The sequence below is a fragment of the Cygnus olor genome, chromosome 14, assembly GCF_009769625.2.
Source record: "Cygnus olor isolate bCygOlo1 chromosome 14, bCygOlo1.pri.v2, whole genome shotgun sequence".
Taxonomy (NCBI): domain Eukaryota; kingdom Metazoa; phylum Chordata; class Aves; order Anseriformes; family Anatidae; genus Cygnus; species Cygnus olor.
In genome coordinates, this window is record NC_049182.1 from 16773631 (window position 1) to 16797364 (window position 23734).

The window sequence follows — 23734 nt, forward strand, 5'->3', positions numbered from 1 at the left end:
AGTATCCTGCTTTTTGTTTGTTTGTTTGGCTGGTTGGTTGTTTTTTTGTTGTTGCTGTTGTTTTTTGTTGTTGTTGTTGTTGTTTTTTGATGGGAATGTTGTATTGTGAAAGTTTCAGCTGTTATCACCACTGCTGATAGAAGTTCTTTTGAAGAATCAGAAATATGAAATGAATATATTCATGCCATAGGGCGCTTTAAGGCAGACCCACATCTTTTCAAGGAGGAAGCAAACCAGTTCTTAACTCACCTATATTTTAAAGGCAGCTGAGTTCACTGGGTATTTCATTTCCGTCACTCTCCCTCTTGCTCTGAACATGTAGCTAACAACCACAACAGGGTAACTGAATCACCCTATTTATTTATGTGTGCTGTGCCAGGAGGCATAACACAGACTTCTACATTGCTTGACTACTTTAATGACACAAATGTGGATCAACAGGAAACTTGCTCTTTGGGGCCAAGACGATTTGTGCTTCAGCCCAGTGGTGAACCACCCATGTGAACCACAAGCGACCTTTCAGCTGCATGCAGCTACTCTTCGTCAGGTAAATGGAGTGACCAGTCTTGTTCCCTAACCACCCAAAATCCTTGAATTAATTCAATGGTGAAAGCAAATGCCCCAGACTTCACACTCATGTAGCTATAATACAGTCTAAAAGCTTTCGAGGACATAACTACTGCGTGGTCCTATTCATGCCTTCTGAAAGACTTGTGTAAACCAGTATTAAAACACGGAAATAGCGAAGTGAAATATTCTTCAGCATAATACACTTAAAGGATGCCCAGATATATCCACAGAAAAGTCACCTTACATTTTTTTTTGAACATTCAAAAACAAGAAAAAATTACAATATATAAACACTAAGTCCAATAGCCTCAAATACTCAAGCCACTTTTCCTCTGCAATCATGTATTCTATAATTCTTTTTACTGGGGCCCAGTTGTTATTTCAATGCACATGGCAAGCTGTCTTTTCTTCTCTACTTGTTTATTGTAGAATCACTCATACTATATTTTAATAAAACATTTTAAAAGAACTTTTTATCTAAAATATAGTAGTAAACCAAATTGTTATCAGTACTGCTAAGTTGAAAACACGAGGAAAAGTATTACTAACTCATGGATCTATTAGTTAAGAATCACTGCTAAAAGCCTTCTATATTTAAGACTAGAAGTGCATGAAAATGATAAATATATAATTAAATATCTCAATTCACACTCAGCTTTTAATTTGAAGAGAAACTCATATAAGTACTCATATGACCATATAGAAACCGTTATTAAATGCATATGTAATCCCTCAGTGTAATCTTCAGTGTGTTGTGGAAGGAGGAGAAGCTTGTACATACCCACATGTGCACAAGTTGAGGCCAGCAGGGATCTACAGAATTCCAGGTACAGAAATACAGCATGCCCAGTCAGATCAGCATGACCTGTGCCTCCTAGCAAATCTGGGAAAAAAAAAAAAAAAATCAAACTGAATTATCCCCCCTTGTATGATTGCAAACTCTGGAAGTCTGAAGCTGAAATTGGTACCAAGTACGTAAGATAAGACTGAAGTACATTTGTCTCATTGAACATATAGTAGCTTCGCCAACATGGAAACAAATGCTGTTAGGTGCTCATGCCCGACACACATAAATGCACACAACTTCATGAATGCAGGAATCTCCCACAGAATTTATGTAAATATTTCCTGGAAGAGGCCTAGCCTCAGTAACGTGATCCAGAAGCTGTATCAGCCTCCTTCAAAATTTCTGTTGCACAACGGTATGTTGCATACAGTTGCTTTCCTGTGCTTCAAAACTGATATACAGCAAAATTACAAGCAGCCTTTCTAGCTCTTTCTCTTTTCATGTCAGGACTGAATAATTAAAAATAAAACACCTTGTATTTGTATCCCAGGAATGTGGAGCCTTGCCAAAGTAATTCTACTGTAAAGAAAGAGAAACGTGGTTGCTAAAATGCACAGTACATGCTGGATGAACAGTTTGGGTCCGTCAATGAAATGCACAGTCTGTTTATTCTTCTGTGTCTTTTGCAACAAACAGCAAACTCTACGTTAATCCACCTGGTGGATAGACCTCAGACAAAAGAAGAATGGCAATTTACACACCAGAAAGACAAAAATAATCCTCATCTGCCTGTCCATCCACAATTATGTAATTCTTAAAAACACTTTCTAATTTACTATTTCTCAACTTAATTGTACAAAACACTGTTAAATGTCTTTAACTATATTTCAAATGAAGAGTAGCTTATTTTTAATTCTCATTTTTTAAACTTAATACTTTTTCCTTCACACTGCAAAAATGTTCACATCATCTGAAGGATAACCTCCATTCATACTTCATTTTTCATCCTTGCCTCCAGTATTCTCTATAAAACAAACATATCCTATTGTGCAAATAGAAAATCTGAGACAAAAAGATGGCAAGTAGTTTCAATGCTTATGGTAAATCTGGATACCAGTTGAATTTTACTGTCTTTTGAGCTAAATTTCAGGACTCCTAATGGATCAAGCCAGGAGCATTAAGTCAATGGGAGCTGTTAATGCTCAGCATGTTAAAAAAATAAAATTAAAAAAAGGCAGAAAACTGTAAGCTGGTCAGCACCCCCTCCTCCCAGCCCCCACTAGTGGTGCTCCAAAGGAAGACCCAGGGAAGTGGCTGAAGGTTACAAAACTCATCACTGGCAGAGGGAGGATTTTAAAGCATATTCATGAAGCTATATTGTCTCAAAGCCATAGTTTTGTGTGTGCAAATACCAAATGAAAACCCTTCATGCCTTTTCTGGTTTATTTCTTCTCTTTTTCCCATGGAATGGGGCAGGGGTGCACACTAAGTACAGGGATACAACACATTGCATTGCTTAGTACCTTCAGCTGGGTCCTGACATTCCATATCCCTTGATACAGAAGACTCAACCATGGTCATTTCTGTCCCCTATGGCAATGGAAATAGTGAAAGTAGGCTTTGCAAAACTAAAACCAAACAAATACCCCATTCTCTTGTGGCAAAGCTTTATGCAAGAAACTAAGAAATGACTCTGAAAGTATTTTTCTCACTCAGATAAGCTTTGCTGTAGGCACTCAAGTAGAGCCAAAAAGAAAAATATCTCGTCATACAATTATGTGCTGGTCCACTAACAGCCTTTGTAAATGAACACTAAAATCTTTGCGATGACCTAATCATGATCGTGGAGTTAATTGTCTGAGTGAAGAACAAGTTATAAATATGCAGGTTCTCTGAAATTGTTCCCCTTACTTGTCTATTTCTTATTTGGATTAAGTATAAGACAGCTATTACAGGGAAATGCCCTACTTCATTCAACTGTCTAGACAATTTACTATTAAAAGAATCTTTTTAATGATGAGCAAATATGCAACACCTGAGCACAGCTTTCTTAGTTCATAGCTGAATTACTTCTTTGATGTATACATGTTATGGCTCTATGTTTATAAATCTTAAAATGATCGGCCTTCAGAGAATGAGTTATGTTGCTGAACTCCTACAACAATAGTTAACATTAGTTAACTAGTTACAGAGAGTAAGAAAATACAAATTCAGTTCAATCCACTTTAAATATGGGGCTGGCCTCAGATTATTTATAAATGTTCTTTAGCTAAGGAAGCAAAAAGTTACTATGAGTCTTCAAGTGCATACTCTACTGTAATTTATCTAAAATATACCGTGTCTTCATGTAAAGTAATACTTTTGCTTCACAGAATTATTCATATCCAAGCACACACGGTGGTCCTTTCATATATATAACACACTCACTTGAATGAATATGCAGGTGATATGGCAGGAAAATTTTACCTTCATAAGCAATAGTTATAATTGGATCTTTGCTTTATATTTTACATATTCTTAGCATTTGTATTACACATATGCCATCGTTAAATTTTTGATTTCATGTGTTAGCAAGAAAATGCTTGCTTCCTAAAAAAAATAAATAAATAAATAATCCTAAATGAATTACATAGGCATACTGTCTCTCAAGCAGTTTGTCCTATTATTCTAGTAATGCAATGTGGATTTGACTTGCTGCCAGCCAATCACCACTACAGCATCACTATTCCAGTCAGCTGTAATCTAACCTGCACTACAGCCTTTGAAAAATCAGCTTTTGCAGCTCAGTATAGTAGTGCTTCAGCACTGCACATCAGCTGAGGACTGCCCCAATCTGCTGATGGACCTGTTCAAGAGAATTACTAGATATCACTATACCAGGCAAGTGGCTATGTCTTAATTAAATAGAGAAGCTTCCCTGAGGAGGTAAGATAATTAGATCAGCCATTCTCCCATTACTACAACCAAAGGGGCTGGGGATTTTTGGGTGGTGAAAATTTTTCCTCCTTTTTAATTTCTAAGACTTGGTGCCCACTAAAGAGGAAGCTATAGCTGAAGCTTCACACACAGTTTGGGAACTTATGCTGCAACAGCAGAGAAGTACTACTGCTTAACTGAATTCTACCCTGCCTTATTTTCTACTTATATATGTAGTAGGTGTTTTTTGTTGTTGCCTTTTTTTTTTCTTTTTAAAAGGGTCTAAGAGTATGCTATTTGCTACACCTTACAGTATGCAATGACATAGAAGACAGCTTTCTTCTGGAGCATGCCCCTAATTTGGGGGGTTTCCCTGATTCCATCCAATTGCTACTGTAATTCCTGACTGTTTTGTTGCAAGGCTTACCAAGCAGACACCAAACTCAAGACAGCAGGATTCTCAGCTCTAAGGAGGTGAAAGAGACCTAGGCCCATAGAGGTGTCCAGACTTCTAAGCAGTATAATTCCGTTCATTTTAGTGGCTGTCTTAATAGCGGCATCTCTACCCACTACCTCACTACCTATATATGAACTGTGAACATTCCAGAAACAAAATATGTGGATCACAGAAATTTGAAACTGGATGGTTATGATGTGATTGTGAAGACTTTGATTCATTAATCGCTGACTGAAGGCATGCTGTTAATTATAGGGCTTTTTTTTTTTTTTTAAATATTCTTATTATTTTCCAACTTAGATTTGGTTGGCAAGCATGGCAAGCAGGCAGGAAGGAAAAGTATGGAAGAGTGGGCTTCTCCTCCTTAACTCCCTGTCTTATCTGTGGTTGGTTATTGTGTGTTATTTCCCTGCTATTTATGTCAGAAAACAAAATGATATTGTCTTTGTAAGTAACTCTAAAAATATAATAAGAATCTGAAACACTGTCTTACTTGAGCACTTTCAAACTGATTTCAACATAAATGTGTAAATCTGATTGATGGGATCTCTGGGCTTGTGGAATAGGCAGGGTTGAAAACCTTAAAAACTGAACATTGGGATTAAGTGAAAAGACCTTCCCATTCTTTCCATCTCTTCTACCTACTTCAGTATCACAGCTCCTGTGAGAATGAGAGTCATGTAGATGTCCTGTAATATAAGGACAGAAGTAATTTTAAAATAATGTTCAGAATTCTGGAAACCATAGAATGAACTGGGAAAATCCTTTATTTCATGTCAAAAGCTTGGGTCAGCAGAGGATGATCAAGAGACAAACACTACTCTCTCTGTAACCAAGGAGTATCATATCAACAGTTTCTCTTTATAAGAATGGATATTCCAATCCACAGAAAATTCTGTGTTAAACATATCAATCTAAAGTTGAATTAATATTTAAATTGGACCCATATATATATCCTATATATATATACCCATATATATATACCATATATTTTCTCAAAAAAAAACAGAACGAACCTGTGCTGAACCAGAGTGTGAATATGATGTTCTGCTGAAAATGTAAGTCATTAAATAACCACTTTGGAAGAGAAAAAGACAGAAAGTCTCAGCAGGGGAAGTTAAAGATGATAAAGCTGATTTTAAAAATCTTTCATTTCTAATCAGGTGTTATTAGCATTCTAGACAAAGCACTTTGAAAAGCATGATGTTTATTTTGGAAACATTACTTTGTATGTCTGTTTAGAAAATGTTTCCCTATATTCATTTGCTAAAGCTATGTGAAGTGGGCATAAACAAAGACATCATATTGTAACAACTGAGATAGTGTCCGTCTGTCCACCTACCATAGAATTCACTTACTGCTTATTCAATATAAAGTCAGCTTATATGATTTGGCACATCTTTATTCAGAAAGATGGGCTGATTGCTGACAACTTTGATGCAATAAAGACTGCTGCAGCATTACTGGAAGAAAGTCATTTGATAAATGTATATTTTCCATTTTGCTTAAAAGGAATCTATTATAAGTGCAGCTGCTTTCCGAATGAAATTAATGCCGAAGTGAAGCTTTGTATTACAAAGTAAAATGGGACTCGCTCTCTAATATTAGACTGAAAGGCATTGTAATGCAGCAGGAGAATTGAACTTTGACTCCTTCAAGAACACTGATTCATATAATAAAAAGGGGAAAAAAGGCTTTAAAAATGCTAACATCCTCTTTTCAAAGCTTAGCAAAGCTGCCGTCCAGAAAACAGAATAGCAAATACAGGTTGTGTGCATCTCCAAAGAAGATACACCCTAAGGAATACTATAAGGAATCCACATAACAAAATTCTCAAGATTGTTCTGAACTTTTTGAAAGATACTGAAATATGCAACTGGGAGAAGAACATCTCATACTTTTTCTAGCCAGTGGTGATATACATTGCTCGTTTAAATAGGTTTTAACCAAGCTACGTACTGCTGGATTACAGCCAATATTTAGCAATCCGTTCTAATTAAACTTTCATATATGAGAAAATTTCCCATCCTTTTCAAGAATATTCCTTTTCAACACTGGCTCTAAATGTGAATTTTTGTAATTTTTGTATAAGGTGCGTCTTTATCTTTGAAACAGACAGAAAACAGGAGAGACGAGGGCTATTGCTGGGACTTGGGCAATGTGCTTTCAAGGACATTCCGTACTTAGCACTCTCATCACCCATAACCGACAGGACTGTGCCATGGAGGGGTTCCCTTTCTGACCTGATGGCCATTTACTTTGTCAGAGAAATTGCAGTGAGCCTGTGATGAGAGGCCATGCACACAGGAGCCAAGAGGCTTGTGATCAGTGCATGCCTGAAAAACATGCAAAAGGATCATGTCAGAGAATATCAGAACATCTCTAGCTTGGCTACATCCCAGATGAGTGGTATTTTTTTTTTCAACTTTATAACCTAAGAACCCTGTTTCACTAAGATTTAGCAAGAGTGGGTACATACATTGAAAAAAAAAAAAAAAGAAGAAAATTCTACATTTTCTAAATGACAAACTATACTAATTAAATCGGTTTATTTTTTGACTGTGAAGGCTCCTTTCTAAAAAAATTCTGAAAAATTCAAAAGATTGCAGAGTCAGAACCCAAGTCAGAAACTTTTTAAAGGGTAGGGAAGAAAGCAGCAGCACCCAGTAAAAACAAAGCAGGAAGAAAAGTCAATATCCTATTTTATATATGGATTTCATACTTCCAAAATCTGTTTCAATTCGAGGTTCCAGTTTCTGCTAAAGAAATAAACTATAAATGCCAAACTGGTATCTGGATGTGGGCTCAGATTTTAGAACCTCCTTAGAGGGGTAGATTAGAAGCATTCTGTTTCAATGGTCTAGTATGAACAAATCTCTATTCTTTGCCAGTACTGTGTGAAAGCTCTTCCTACTTTTTTTTTTTTTCTTTAGGACATTAAGGCAAGATAATCTGGACGATTTTATCCATTCCAATACTAAAATATACTCCAAATGTTACATTCCAATCCTTTCTTCTGACAATTCTCTCAGTATTTCCTTAAGCCATTCGGAAACAGAAGTAGCATGACATTTCCTCAGTCTGTTCAGAATTTCCCATTTACCGATGAAGACAACGTTTGGAACTTTTGAGAAAGCCAAGATACAGATTTGCTTCTGCACATTCTTGCATTTTGTGCCTGTAAAGTAGTTTAGGAGCAAGGAGAAGTGTTTTAAAAGAATAGTCAATATTTTCTCCTTATTTTGCAAGAGAAAAACTGTCATATACCATCAAGTAGTCCCTCCTCCTTACAGACTTGTTTGTAAGATCACAAGTCCCAGTGCAGCAACCTCTTTCCAAATGTTATCTTTTGTTTCCCTGCTTTCTTTGTGCTTGCTTTTGCAATAGTCTGTACTTTCCTTCTGGATAGCTGGCTAACTCATTTCTAATATTTAAACGTTTTAGGTTTGGTCTCATCATGACCCCAATACAGTGCATTTACACTACACTCAAAGGAGATGAATAGCAAGCCTACCAGATAAATGGCTGCAGACTCACAGCCTTCAAGAGACTTATTCACTGGAGTAACAATATTAGCCTGCAAGGGCACTTTCAAAAGCTTTTCATGTTTTTCTACATTCCTGTTTCCAATCTCTGTCATTACTGCGTTACGCTGCTTTCAGATGGTTAGGGCTTTTGGTCACTACCAGCTTAGAAAATTCATATTTATGACCTTGAACTGAAAAGCTTCCTATTGCACTTTGGCCACTAGCAACATTCCTTCCATCTCACCACTCATGTAACATTCAAATTCATTTCCTTTCCTCTTCAGCTTACTCTGTGAGCTTACATTTCGGTCCTAGTGGCTGCCTGCAAATACAAGGCAGCCACAAGGACCGCAGAAAATATAAGGCTACTGTTACAGTTGTTGGTGGCTGTTTTTAATGGCACCATATTCTGTGCTGTACAAACCACATGAAAGAGTACTCTGTCCTGAAGACAATTCACAGCCCTGTAATTTGTAACCCAGTGACTCACTGTTACGCATGTGCCTGACTCCACTCTTGACAGTCATATGTAGGTACACAGTATAATATTTGAGCATTTTATATTATTGTGCCCTACTTTACTCTTTCCCCAGTAGATGTACACATAAAGCTCACAGTGGAACACAGCCAAAAATACAATAAGCATAAATAAATAAAAAATAAATTAAAAAAAAAAGGTTCTGTAGTTCAATTAACATTGAGTCTCTATCACTACACAACTGATTTAGATCCGAATTGCACATATGCATTTCTGTCATATTAGCCAGGGTTCACCACACAGTGATATGCCCAGATTTATGATTTCCTGTTGGCTTTGTTTTGGCTATAAAAGAACAGATGAAATCTGATTTGATGCTAACTTGCTGCCGCAAAACAAATACCTAGAATGTAAGGACATTTGGTTTGACTGGGTATCTGGTTAAGGGATATTCATCACAAAATCAAAGATGAGACAGAAAAAGCAATAAACTGCACCTACATACACAAACCCAAAGAAAAGGAGATAATGAAGGCGATACCAAAGATCAGAACTCTCAGGTCCCTGAATGATGGGCCAGAGAAAGAACCACTCAAAGTCCTGAAGAACTGATCAGAATGGGGTGGAAAAGTCTCATGGGAATTGTATTGCAGGGGAGTCATAGGACTATGCAAAGTTTAGGATGTGTTTTAAGCAGTTTAAGGGAACAAGCAAATGAATGCCTAAGGTAAGGACAGGATCAAGGTGGATCAGGGAGAAACAAGCATGGGTAAAAAGGATGTATACATGTGGGTACATGTATATATTCATATACACATACCTACCAGTGTTTGTACATGCATGTATTTATTATATACACTATATACTCAACTTCCACTCATTTAGAGAGGAGGAACAGGACTAAGCTGTGTTTATGTTCATGTGGTTGCCAATAAAAGTAACTGTGTTTATCTACGCATCTGAGCATGTGAATTGTGTGTGTGTGTGCATGCACCTATTGGGAATACCTCCACAGCCTCACTACAAGCACAACCTGGAAATGGGAAGAGCCCTAAATTTCAGACTGGGAAGGAGAAATCCAGGCTCACCCAGGAGCCTCAGCAAATTTTGAACCTTTGTTAAAATGTAAACAGACAGGAACTTCATGGATTTATGTGAAAAAGCAAGTCTGTAAAAAATGCTGCAACAGACTCCAGAATTTTTCCTCTTACTCATTTTTTTTCTAACTACATGACTGTAAATTGTAAAGTTCATCCTTTCTTGTTTGTTAATTTGTTCTACACCTTCTGTGTTCAGCAATTCTAACATGATGAAGTGGATATAAAACAATCGTACTATGAAATTAATCCCTTTGTTCCAAAGATGGCAATCATAACACATTCAATTGATGAGGCTATAACTAGGAAACTGGAATTACCTATTCTTGGAGTCTCTGCCAGGTATAACATAATACAGAATCATAACAATTATTACAAAGAATTAAAAAAGGAATTACGCGTACCACAGCATCAATATAACTCGATTACTGTTCCACTGTCCAAATTGTTGGAATCCAACAGCTTCCTCTGTATATTTCCAGCTTATTAACACCAACTTTCAAGCTACTCCTTTATACAATCAACAGGTCCTTTTATTAAGAATAAACAAAATAAAATTCAAAAAAAGAATTGAACTCCAAAAATGTTTATGCAGAATAGCAACTAGATTTCCCTTGTTCTTTGAAGGCACATTTAAATTTATGAAGCCCTTTGCTATATTTGCCTCGTCAATATCATAAAGCCGTGAACCAAGAATGTTATGTTTTTTCCCTAAAAATTCTTTACTTGTTATTTTCTTCATAATGGTTGTTTCATAAACAGAGAATATGAATGGCCAAAACAAGTGGAATAACAGTTTATTTTAACCACTTATCTGAAACTGCACTAGCATTGGGAGCACTTTGGTAGGTGTCGTCAGGAGGACTTTGGCCCTACTTATCTGCATCACAGTGATGTCTGAGAGGGCAGGAGATAACTTGTGTGGAGTCCCACATCACTGTTGTACAGGCCTGGATGTTTCCCAAACAATACCAGAGAGTGGCAATTCCTGCACAGCTATGTTTTCGCAATGGCAAAGATTTCTTAGCCATTCGGTACCAACTGCTGATCCCATCTCTCCATTGGAACAAATAGTGTAAAAGACCAGGTTTCTAGGTACAGCAGGGTTATAAAGCTGATCAAGTATAGTGTACAGGAAACCCCCTTGTTCCCTTACTACTGCTTTATTTGGCTTTCTCTTGGAAACCTTGTAAGTAAAATAGCTGTTGTAGGTGTCAGAGCAACATGTTTTGAGAACCGATCAGACAGAACTCAGATTTCTGAGTAATCCACTTAGCAAGCGAACGCTACCAGAAATGCAGTTCTTTGATGGGACAGAGTTCTGATCTTTAGAGAGGGGAAGCAAATGTCATGCAGTAACCTTGTTGGTTTTTGTTTTGTTTTTAGCTCCAAATCTAACAAGGAGTTACCTGACAGAACCCACAAACAAAGCCTTAGCTCTGGGTCTCTCTTTGGAGCTTCTCCCACATGCTCAGGCTCCTACAGCCTCCTTTGTCTGCTTCTTTACCACTGCAGCTACCGTGCATCCATGTTTACATATATCCCATATTAACACCCCATGGAAATCTAACTATGAAGACGTTCCTGTTTGCAGCCTGCAAAATACAGCAGAGATTAACTCCCAAAAGCCATTGTTCTATTTTATGCAACACAACATTTTTTAAAAATTAAAAAGTTAAGGAAAGAACAGAACAGGAGAAGAACAGATGAAAGTGGCAATACCCTGCAGGAGTTGATAGGGTACACTTTCATCTGGACAGCCTCTGCTCTGCTGTTTTCTTCCAGCTCTTTTGGGGGGTAATAATCAATATTTCTTCATCACTTCTCTTATTTTGCCTTAAATACAGTGGCATCTTTATGCAGTGGATATAAATAGCTATTTGACTCAAAAATAATTTGTACGCCAAATATATTTAGAAATGCCTTTTTTTCCTGTGCTTAGAAAGACAGACTCGAAAAAGATGCAATCAAAGTAAGCAGCAATGTGACAGAAAATGACAACACAGCAGCTGTATCAAGTCTTTCTAGTGTGACGAAAATGGCATCTGTAAGGGAGAAAAACTGCGTGCATATGTGTGGACATGCTCACATACAGTTTTAGGACCTAACAAATTATTTGGTTTGGCAACATCATAAATTCAGAGGAGACATATGCAACAAGAGTAAAAGTGTCTCTGCCATTCCTCTCTGCAACAGGCGCATCTCAAACTGTGATGATGAGTCAGCCACCAAAACTAATGAGTTTTGGCTTCTCTATATGAAGATGAAAAAACTGAACAGGAGGGTATGGCTGGTGGGGGTTCTAAACAGGTACAAAGGCACCTACAGAAGCCAGCAGAGACTCCGAGCCACCCCAGGCAACTAACCAAAAGCTTTTCACCTTGTGATCACTTTATGACTTTCCTGCTCTAGACTGAATTTGAATAAGCAGCCTGCAGGTGAAAGACTGCTGGCTTCATTACTGTTCCTTTAAGTCAGATTATGGGGCTATGTAACTTTAGTCTTACACTAAGACTTGTAAAGGCTAAGAGACTGGAGGAGCCCAAAGTTCCATGTTTGTTTGCTTTTAAGATAAAGAAATGTCTACAAGAATTTTAAATGTAACTATTTGTATTGCAAATTCTGATAAAATTGCTTGAAAGAAGGTAAACTTACTTCATTAGCTAAAAATCTTTCCCTTTCTCAATGTAGTCAACATAATGCAATGACATTCCTTACCCAATTTTCAATAACAGATGTTCAAAGTGAAGATGGAATTGCATATTTGGGATTTTATTAGAATACATAGATAAATACAATCATATGCTTAGGCATGTGATGACTATCTAACATCCCATCTCAGGACTGATCTCTAGAGGTATTAATGGGGGTACAAAGGTTTTCAGAGCCTGATCTTAGTACGTACCTTTCCACGAATGGACTAAGAAAACCAGCCAAAGGGCAAATCCAGACATGTATGGATTTTTAATGGCTTTTATCCCTAGATGGGCCCTGCCTCCTAAGGACTGTGACATTTTGGGCATCTTGTGACATTCTGGCCCACGTCGCTGCTGGGCCCCAGCTGCCTGCGGGCCGGGTATGTGCCACAGGGCAGCTGCACCTGGGAGCCTCAGGTCCCCAACACACCGGGGGAACTGAGAAGGCAATCCAGACACGTCTGCTTTTTACCTTGGTTCTGTGACTTGTCTTTCCTTTTTCCTACCCTCCTCTCTTTGATTATAAGCAGTACGTGTTGCAAGCTGGCTGCCCACAGGAGAGATCAAAGGGAAGTTTGGACCTAGAGGCCACAGCATTAAGGTCAGCAAAGATGATGAGCTCAGTAGCTTTTACTGGAGACACTCTCATGCATCACCCAGAGCTGTACTAGTAAATTTACAGTGAGAAACTGATCCTGTTGTGCTTCATTCCCTCCTCTGTGCTTTCTCCCTTACGCTCAAGTTAGGAAACAACAACAAACAGAAGCACCAAGTCCTGAAGTTTCTGCTTCTTCCTACTTACTAAACAATGCTTTTAATAGTTTCTTACTTTAAAGTTCTTAATAAATACGATTTCATTAATCCCCTGTATTTTGGATTTAATGAGCTGTATAGAAATTGAAGGTGAACAAAAGGGAAGCAAATACTCATAGGACACAAAATTATTTATAAAAATTGTTTTAGATGTTTGTCTTTTAGGCTTCTGATTAAAAAAGAAATGAGCCTTCCACAATCTTTACCTAATGTAATGTGTGAGATGCGTACTAGCTACTTCTATGATAATCATGGTATGAATTAGCACAGTAAATTAGCTAACAGAACAAAATCTTTCACGAGAGCCCTAAGAAAACATTTGATTATATTGTCAAATATACCTGGCTAGGTAATTACACTGCTGTGCACTAAATGCTTCAGTATTTAGAGAGACGGTATCAACGGCTAACAGTGCACATTTCCCTTTGATATGCTAGGGCTTTCTTTCTGACTGTGAAACACTAAACGGAAATGGATTGCCCAAGGATTTATTGTGCCTTTGAAAAGATGTAACTAAAACTGATGGAGAGTTTTCTCGTGCTGGGACAGTATTCTTGGAACAAGCTGCAAGGCTAGTCTGAGGTGACTGATGGGTAAGCTACATACCCTTACTTCTCTTTATTTATTTCATCTGCTAAGCTTCTCACTCAAGCTGCATTTTCATCAGTTTTCAGTAAAATGATAGAATCCAAATTGAAATAATCTATCTGGCTAACAAGGGAGCACCAGCCAGCTAATTGTATAATCTGGTGGAATACAAATGAACAGGAAATGGCTGTGAGCTACCCCACAATTCAACATGCAATAGTGAAGGCAGGAAAGAAGATAGGCATGTGTGTTATAGCTGATCATTTACTGCAGTGTTTTCTGAGTGGTAAGAACCAACAGCAGCAGGCAACACGCTAACCCTCTGACTACAGCCTAGCAGGTTCCTTTCCCTGCAATATTTTGTTAACAAATCACAACAGCGTTAATAATATTGTTAAAAAAGCACATGTAGATAATGCAATGTGCATAAATTTATCGTCTTTTGGCCATGGTAATTAAAAGGTGATATTGCCATTTTCCACAATCACAACTGTGGAAATTCCACTATTTTAGTACTTAGATCTACTCTGCAATAGCTTTTTTTTTTTTCTCTTGTAAAATGATTTTCAGCTTTAAAAAAATTAATCAGATTCATGCAGTCTGAAAAGGCAAAAAAGACCTGAATCTGAATGCTCTTTTATTTTATTTTTTTATAATACTGTTGACCTACAGGGTTAAGATAAAAGTCAGTCTCCATGATGATATTCATAGATGACTTTTTAAAGGTAACTTTGTTCATTGTGACAGAAAGATACAGTAGTTTGAACACAAACTGCACCAGTGAAGAATGAGGACAAATACCTCCCTGAGGAAAGTGGGCCTGATCCAAGGTCCAGTGAATTAATTAGCATCAACATTAGGTTTGCCTAAGGAGCTAAAGCCTCTCCCTTTTTTTTTTTTTTCCTGGGGTCAAGCTGCATATCACAATATGTAGGCTGGCATCCAAAACCACACATCACCACTTCACTCATTTTTGTTAGCTAATCAATTTACGTATCTAACACTTAAAAAGAAAAAGAGAAATGGCATTTATAATGCTGATATATTCTTCTCACATTTGATCTCACTGCCTTCAATTTAAATGTTATCACTTTTAAGGAAAATAAAATACTCCTTTGCAGTGATCTGAAGCAAGGAAATATTTGTAAATTATTTTTACTATTAGAAGAAATTTTGTACCTTCACCAATTTAAATGCAAGAAATTTAATCCATGCTTAAAGGAGAACACGGTATCACCCATCCAAATCATTTGCCTTAGCAATTTTCAGTGTTTAGTTGATAAAGTGGTGAAATAGAAACTGATCCTATAACATGACAACTAACAACTCACTTGTAATTGGGGAAATAGCCAACAACCACCCCTGCACAGTGACTTACCTATAGGGCGTAGATCAGCTATTGGTGTGACTGTGATACAGCTGCCACTATCATATCCTGTAACTCCCTCTGTGTTATTGTTTCCTATCTATACTGCATGAAAACTGTTCATAAGACACCTTAACTTCATTCAGCTGCAAAAGATATATTAATAAGTCAAGTGTGAGGACCAACCTAGTGTGTACTAAAGTGTCTCCTCATCTGTCAGGTAATGTTGGTCACTGTCTCTCCGATGGCCCTAGGAAGCTGTACGCCTCCTTCTTCAGCTTGATGCCTAGTACACAAGGAGAGGAAAACAAACAAACAAACAAACAAAACAAAAAACAAAAACCCTAACAAGCTGTTATCTTAAACCGGGGGACTTTGTTAGACAAAACTAGCACTTAAAGCTCTCCCAAGGAACACACAGGAGTGTATCCTTGTATCAGGAAGCCTGACTGTAATATGTATCTCAGACACAGCCCCTGTATGCAATGCTTGGATGTTTAAAAAATCCCCTTCTAGCCCAGAGAATTTCACAGTTCTTGGAATCATGCAAAATGGTAATGTCTGAAAAAAATAATTTAAAAAACTTCACAAGATTAAGTAAAAATAAAATAAAAAATCAGTAGTCACTCAGCTACTTCTAAATACACATATTACTGGTGGTTCTAGATCAGGACAACATTGCAAAATTCTGTTCACTGATGACAAAATTGGGTGGACAATGCTGGGAAATACAATGCTCCAGAAGATAAATATGGCAACTGTTTTAATTGCTTAATAAAATATAAATGAGCAGATGCCTATCAACCAAAATGAAATCTTCACCAAAATATCTGAAATCCAGTTAACTCTATCAATCTTTTAAGATTGACCATTTAAAACAATAGATCTTCACTTAACATGAAGCCATACAGAGATCTGAACTTCAATTACTAGAAATCTGCAGTGAGTAGAGAAATAGAATGACTTAGATTTTTAAAATCTATTTATGTGGTGATCTGATTTACGGGCACAGATATTTAGCAATTACAAGAATCTAGCCTTGTCCTTTACATCTAAGGCTCACAGACCTTTTTATCTGAGAAGACTACCTGTACTGGCAAACCTGAGCACATGCAGAAGTAGTATGACTGTATTCTTCTATCCCCAAATTTCAAATTATTAGGTACAGTACATTCTTCAGGGCTTTGTTGTAGGACAATCACTTCTTCATTCAGTGGCAAAGACAGATCACTATTATGCAGACCTTCAGTTAAAACAATGATTCTTCCATAGAAAGAATCATAGAATCACAGAATGGTTTGAGTAGGAAGGGACATTAAAGACCATCCAGTTCCAACCCCCTGCCATGCGCAGGGACACCTCCCACCACACCAAGCTGCCTAAAGCCCTGTCCAGCTTGGCCTCAAGTACTGCCAGGGATGGGACACCCAAAGCTTCTCTGAGCAGCCTGGGACCGGGCCTCACCAGCCTGAGTAAGGAATTTCCTCCTAACTTCTACTCTAACTCTAACCTCTTTTAGTTTAAAACCATTCCCCCTTGTCGTGTCACTATCTGCCTGAGTAAAAAGTCGCTGTCCATATTTTTTATAAGCCCCCTTTGGAAAGGATGCTTTCCATTTTAGTCCACTAATTGTATTGCCCAATTTTGTTCACTCCTCTGCCTCTTAGGCAGTAATTTGCTACTTAGTTTGGAAACTAAGATTTAAAATGAACAAGGAATTGTAAAAATTTAGAAATTTCCACTTAATGTGATTATTGAGCAGCACTTTTTTGACTACTGTAATAAAAAGGCTGAGAAAACTATGCAAACAGCAGCTGTTGCCTGTAAGTACGTTTACTTTTGTAGCTGCAACTACTTACAGGAGTGAACACTCCTTTAATGCCCTACATCATAAATATTATCCTCCTCTTAAAGAAAGAAACTAAAGCTGAATAAATTAAATCTTTTAGCCATAAGACCAAGAACTTGGTGGCAGAACTAGAACTGAAATTTCTAATTGTCAGTTCACATTACTGGAAATATTAAGCTGTATTGTGTTTGAATTTGGGAGGAAAATGGGATTGTTCCAGTAACAATACACAGTCTACAACAGTTTCATGTCTTGCTTCCTGGTGATATTTAACTGCTCAAATGTTTTACACAGCTGCAAGAAATAATGGTGGCTATGACCTCCCAGAGCCTGTGACATCTATGAAATTATTTTTACCATCTTGACTAGTTATAGCATAGATGCATCATCTGGGGGACACAAGAGATGAAATTCCGTGCTCAGCGCTGGAGTGCCTGTCTGATAATTTCAAAGATAATAATTCCTCAGTAAGGGGAAGGTGAGCATGAAGCAATGACACTTTGTATAAGCAGGACCCGCTCACTGGTATCTCAGAGAAATCATAAGCATCCTCCTCATAGCTTTGAAAAAGCTGCTTACATAGGGAGCACTTTTCATGTTGGACTCAAATATTCTCACTTAACTGCCTCTTGGAGGAAAACGAAAAGTGAATAAGGAGCACCTTGAAGTGATTGATGACAACATTCAGTGCATTTGTGGGACAGCTCATTAGGTACTATAAAAATGGCCCCTCACAGTGCACATTAAAGAATCCAAGGGGAGTACATTCTTGGTAAGTTTTAGATCCCAACTCAAAGGCACCACGCCAGCTTTCTAACAATGGGGTGAGGCCAATGTGGAACACTTCAGAAGGATTTACACGAATAAGGTGTTCAACCATGTATCAGGGATGATCAATGAGGAAGAAGAGAGAAACTTCTCTACTGATGTTACAGGCCAGATAGAGGAGACTGCACAATATGATAAAAATAAAATCAACCTTCGAAGTCAGAAGATGATAACTTCTGTAACAGTCACCCCTGCCATCACTGCCTCTTTTTCATTCTTTTGATACACAATAATCTTCTATACCATCTAAAACATAAGTCTGGGTCTGGTTACTAGATCTATCTTAACAAATGACCCAATTTCTACAACTGTCATGTCCAATGACAAATCATATTTATACATAATTTTTCATTAGTATCCCACAAGAAGAATTCAGTTACTCCTAAGAATCTTATACATATCATCCTTTAGTTGTTCAAATGCACTTGGAAAGAGACCCCATTAAGCATAATTCTTAGAAGGGGACAGAAAAGTAACTCATTTTTGTGGCTGTACTCAGTTTTAACTTTAGCCCTTCCATGAGTGAAATCAGAACAACAACAACAAAAGATGGTGACACACAGTGTGCAGCATGAAATACATTAAACAATATTAAAGCAACTTTTGAAATCTGAACAGACATTTTTAATAAGGTAGCTGCTCGTAACTCAACCTTAAGATGCTGACACTAAGTCCTACATCCTCGTTTCCATTTCTATGTTTTAGTGAAATGAGAAGGGCACCATCAAAACAACACTCCTGGAGCATCTTCCCTCTGCAGCATGGCTTCCTGTCTAAACACACTTCCACCTTTAAAGCCTCCTCTGTCAAACTAATTGTTACAACTTCTGTTTCTTCCCACATATTTACATTTCCATCAGCACTCATTTCTCTGTCAAAAACAGTAAACTGTCATACCCAGAGTTAGCTCAGTGGAGCTGAAGTAAAGCAGGCCTGCAAGCGCTACAAAGCAATCTCCGTGTATAAGTTGCTTCACGCTTTTATGAAACCTTTTTCCCAGAATTAATTTCTCCCTAGTCTGATAGTCCTGACAATTCTGAAGTATCTGTTACCTCCTCTAAATAAAAATCTATTGAAAACGACCAAGAATTACATGTTGTACACTTTTTAACCCTTTAACTGATTTGGTGATGCCAAGAGTAAGTGCTTTTAAGGGAACTAAATACAGGGGTTTAGGTCTGGCGGGTGCATTGGGAAGAGGCACTAGAGCCTGGGTGTTACTCTGCAGTAGTCATGATGAGTCTGATTCTTTTTATTGCATCAAAAGACAGTTGCTTACAAAGTACAAGAGCACCTGATCTAGGAATTTCCTGTGACTCCAAATGAACAGTATTAAGTTATGCAGTTGGAGGTTACAGACAGGTGGAAGTTTACATGGTGACTAACCAACTTACTAAAACTTGGTACTAGTGAGAGTCACAAATAAATTTATCTCAGGGTTGATGTGCCCTTCTGAAATGGAGTGGAACAATATCACTGCTATTTCTATGTACAAAAACTTCAGGTGTGACATTTAGTGCCTCAGGATCTGGGCACCAATCTTGAGCTCACCCAAGTACCATTTGTGGAGAAAACATACTCAGCACTTTATGAAAATCAGCTTCATTACATTAATTGTCCACACCAAATCTCTATATACTCTTGACTATGTGCTATAAACTTTATTTTCTGTCTATAATTTAGCTGTGATAACGCTATTTGATTACAATTTTGATGCAGATAGCAGTGGGATATGAGGGGAAGATTTTTTTTTCTTTTTTTCCTTTTAAGCCGAAGGGAATTGAAAACACTTCGTACATTCCAAGACTGAAGATACTTTTGACATTAGAAGAGAGGAGTGAAGTGGCCACTATCAGCATAACTTCATGCTTTCATGCAAAAATGGGTCTTTCTATACTGATTTTATCCATCTGTCATCTGCAGTTTACTTGGCATTGCACAATAATAAGCAGGAAGCTGCTAACCATCAAAAGTGTTTTTTTCGTGCCAAACTCTTTAAAAAGAGAAAACTAAGCTTTCATGTTACACAAAATTGTGTTATACTAAAACGAATATATACTATTCTGACTGCAAAATTATTTCACCTTTGTGTTGATTTATTTTGTTGCAAGATTATATTCCAAAGACTTCTACATACTCTGCATACATTTCTTTAGGAAATCTATTGAAACTAAATCCATTTTGTACCTTTACAAGACTCAGGATGTTAAGAAGTTATACAGTACTTACGTAAAGAAAGGCATAGTCACAACACAGGTATACCCATCAAACTAATTTAGACAGAATGTAACAGAAAAAAATATCTGAGACTGTATTTTTTTTAACCAAAATTTCTTTACTATAAGGTGAAAATAAGTGATGCAAAGTCCTGCAAAAGGTTTATGAAAGAGCTAGAAACAAGCTATAGACCCTCCAAGTCCCATTTGTCTGGAAAAAAAAATATGGAAATCATTAACTTTGGAGAAGAGTTGATATTAAATAATAAAAAAATAAATCTAAATTAGTGTTACTGAGGATTACAGACTAATCTTCAACTTCAGTAGTGCGGTGACTCTGCAATGAGTTGTACATTCTGTGAGGATCTGACCCATACCTCCATGGAGCTAAAAACATTCTGATACCCCTTACTCATTTGCTCATTTAAGATACTGCAAAGCAAACCTTCAAATCCTCTTCCCCATGTTTCTTCTTGCCCTCGGAGCACTCGTTTATGTGAAAGCTGGAGATCACAAGTTTAACAGCCCATCCCCAGTCATCCTTGACAGAACACCAAATGAGTACATTAATACTAATTAATCACTGTCACAAGCTGGCCACGTGTCAGGACATTCTATTTAAGGTCAGAAAATGAAGTCAGTAATTTCATGAAAAATGTGATTTTTCACTCCAAGATGGAATATACAATTAGCAGGTGCTTCCCATATCTCAGATGATAGATGCAAAATACTTCCATTTAATGACTGATTTCAAACAACTGGTGCTAGTAAATGGTAATCCTCTGCAGTAATAACAGAACTGTAGGATATTGTACAGAACATTAGTTGACTTCTTTCTCTTCCTTTTTAATTTCTTTTGTTTAACTTTATGATCAAACATTATTTTGGTGCAAATTATGGAACAGCAACTTGAAAGTGCTCTAAAGCATTTTTAGAGCAAAATATCAATATGAACAGCTAGCTAGCCTCAAATCAAGCAGAGAATTTGCAATGACTTCTAAAATCTGATGCTTGCTCAATCAGCTTGCTGACCTAAGGCCTAAAAAAGTATCACAGATATTTCATATTCCTCTGAATCATCAGGGACTGGTCAGTTACAGAAGAAATCTAAGCTGATGAATTTCATGGCTTGATTCAGCTTAGCAAATCACGTTTCAGATAATGTAATGTTAACTTTCTCTTCTTTGAAAGCATGAAATAGTAAAGGAAAAATGACTCTAAAAAGCAAAGTCATCGATGCATGTAGAAGCAACTTAAATATTACAAGTAATTATGTTGGCCAATATGTTGGGGGCTATATATGAAGTAGGATCTGAGTCACAGAGCAGAATCTTGACTTTATTTTTTTTTTTTATTGTCAGTGATTTGGTATGGGTTTGATCATCATTTCCAAGAATACACTCTGCTTTAGTATCTCAGGTGTAATGGCAATAATTTGGGTATAAAATCAAGAACAAGAGTCCTTTAGGAGCTCAACACTTATAAAATAAGGTTCTTGGAACCTGTAAGACTGTTCTTGCACCTAAATCATGACAAAACAGAAACATTATGTGTTTTCATCTGTGTAATTATTCAAAAGTTCCTTTTGCCCTTTCTGGGTGAATTTTTACACCACAGTTACCTGGTACTCAACTCCCCTGTGACTCATGAAAGAGAGATTTACGTCCTTGACGTTCTACAAGAACTTTCAACATCATCCACCTTCCCATATATTTAGCTAACAGTCTACATCAGCTGAGTCAATGCCAACGACTTTCAGACCAGTCTAATTCTCCCAGTCTTTTACATTAGTTCTACCTCTTCCTCTGACTTCCAAGAAGCAAAAGCAGCATGCATTGCTGGAAGGATGTGGAGTCACCAAAGAGGCTATATAAATAAAGAGAAAATTAAAAAAGCTCCACATGAAGAAATAATAAATACACAATTGGCTAGTATTCAAAAAAAGTGTAGTACATTTGGAAAACAAAGACCATTTCAGCAGCAAGATACACATATATCCATTTGTGAGAATATGCCTCTACATTCCCACATATTCAGGAGTGAAAAAATGAAGTATCTTCTGTAATTCCTAAACTATTTTGGCATGTGACAGAGAAGTAATTGAAAATTTGGTTACATAGCTTTCAAGCCTAATGCTATCTTGTCTATAGCATACTTTTCTTGGAAAATACAGGAACTGCATTACGTGACTGGATAGGAGCAAATGTTCTCATTTCTCTTATATTTGCATACAGATGGCAGTTTTTCAAAGATAAAATTATAAGCTGCAAATACACTGTCAAAGTTCAAACAATTTGTGTTGAGTACAAACATTTCTAATCGAGTTAAACTTCTGCATTGAAAATAATTAAGTAGACAATGGACCATTCCTCTTCCATGCAGCAGTGCAGTACAAGTATTGGGAACGGTATTTCATAGCTCGGGCATTAATTTTTTATGGTTTCTCAATTAGCATGCATTTCAATGGCAACATTGCTCACTAAACATGGGTCCTCATTGAGAAACTACACAAAAAATAGACTTTTTGAACAAAGTATTCTCGTCTCAAATGGAGAGCAGAGTTAATTTATTGTGTGAATGCACAAAGCTGCTTTTTCTATCAAGTTTATGACTTGACTTTATAACTGTCAATAATATCCTGAAAAATACAAAATACTTGTTCTAATCAAGCAAACGGTGTTTGTTCTAGCAGGTAACACTACAGTAGCCCTTTGTGAACAATTTCTGTATCCTCTCTGTAATTCTCCATGTGTTTAAATTTTTTAATAAAGACAAGGTACCTAGATCATTTTTTCTTAGAAGGTATGCTAGAACAGTTTCCAGTAATCTGTTCTCCCTTGATGCCGTCAGAACAGTCCCTGCATCTTCTGCATAAAGTATAGAAAACCTTAAGGCAGTTACTGACATCTTCACTGATCCTTGCAGAAATAATTTCTTCACTCATCACAGAATGCATACATTGATCTCTTCTTAAGAGATTGTGACCAATGCTATAATGATTCGTATACAGGTATAGCTGGACTTGCTACAATAATCTTGGACATCTTTATAGCTCATGCTATGTTTACACTGCAACATTTCTGTATTTGAACCTAAGACCTATCTATTTTGCAAAACATACACACTAAAATGAGTTGCCAGAAACTAGCTCCATTTAGCACCCCATATTTCACTAGCAGTTGAGTTCAAATTAGTGTGAAGTTTGTAAGTAAATTAACTCTTTGAATTAAAGAGTCTATTAAAAGGTAAACAGCTACTGTTTGAGAACACAGGTCTTTGAAAACATTTTTTTTTTTTTTAGGGAAATGAAATGTCCATGACTTCAGATTAAAAATTAATAAATAAATAAAATCAAGTATACTGATGACTTACAGTATTTCTATCAAATTTTTCAAGTTCTTTGTCCTGCCCTTGTCATGTTTTTCAGTTTCCAAGCAGTGAGTCTAAGGGAACAAGTTCTAAGGGTTCTAAGGGAGCAAGTTTTAACTCTAATTCATGGCATCTTTGATGTTCTTGGTTGTCTTCTGAAATTTAGTCCCTCTTCCT

The 23734-nt window shown here is 37.0% G+C and overlaps 1 protein-coding gene across 1 annotated transcript in view; it reads right to left on the bottom strand.

The window, feature by feature from the left end:
- The window catches only part of TENM2 (teneurin transmembrane protein 2), a 1590996-nt gene that overhangs the window by 886241 nt on the left and 681021 nt on the right, over nt 1-23734 (bottom strand). The window contains exon 8 of the mRNA XM_040574031.1: nt 1352-1453. The gene's annotated coding sequence lies outside the window, so the exon portion shown is untranslated. The remainder of the gene's footprint in view (nt 1-1351; nt 1454-23734) is intronic.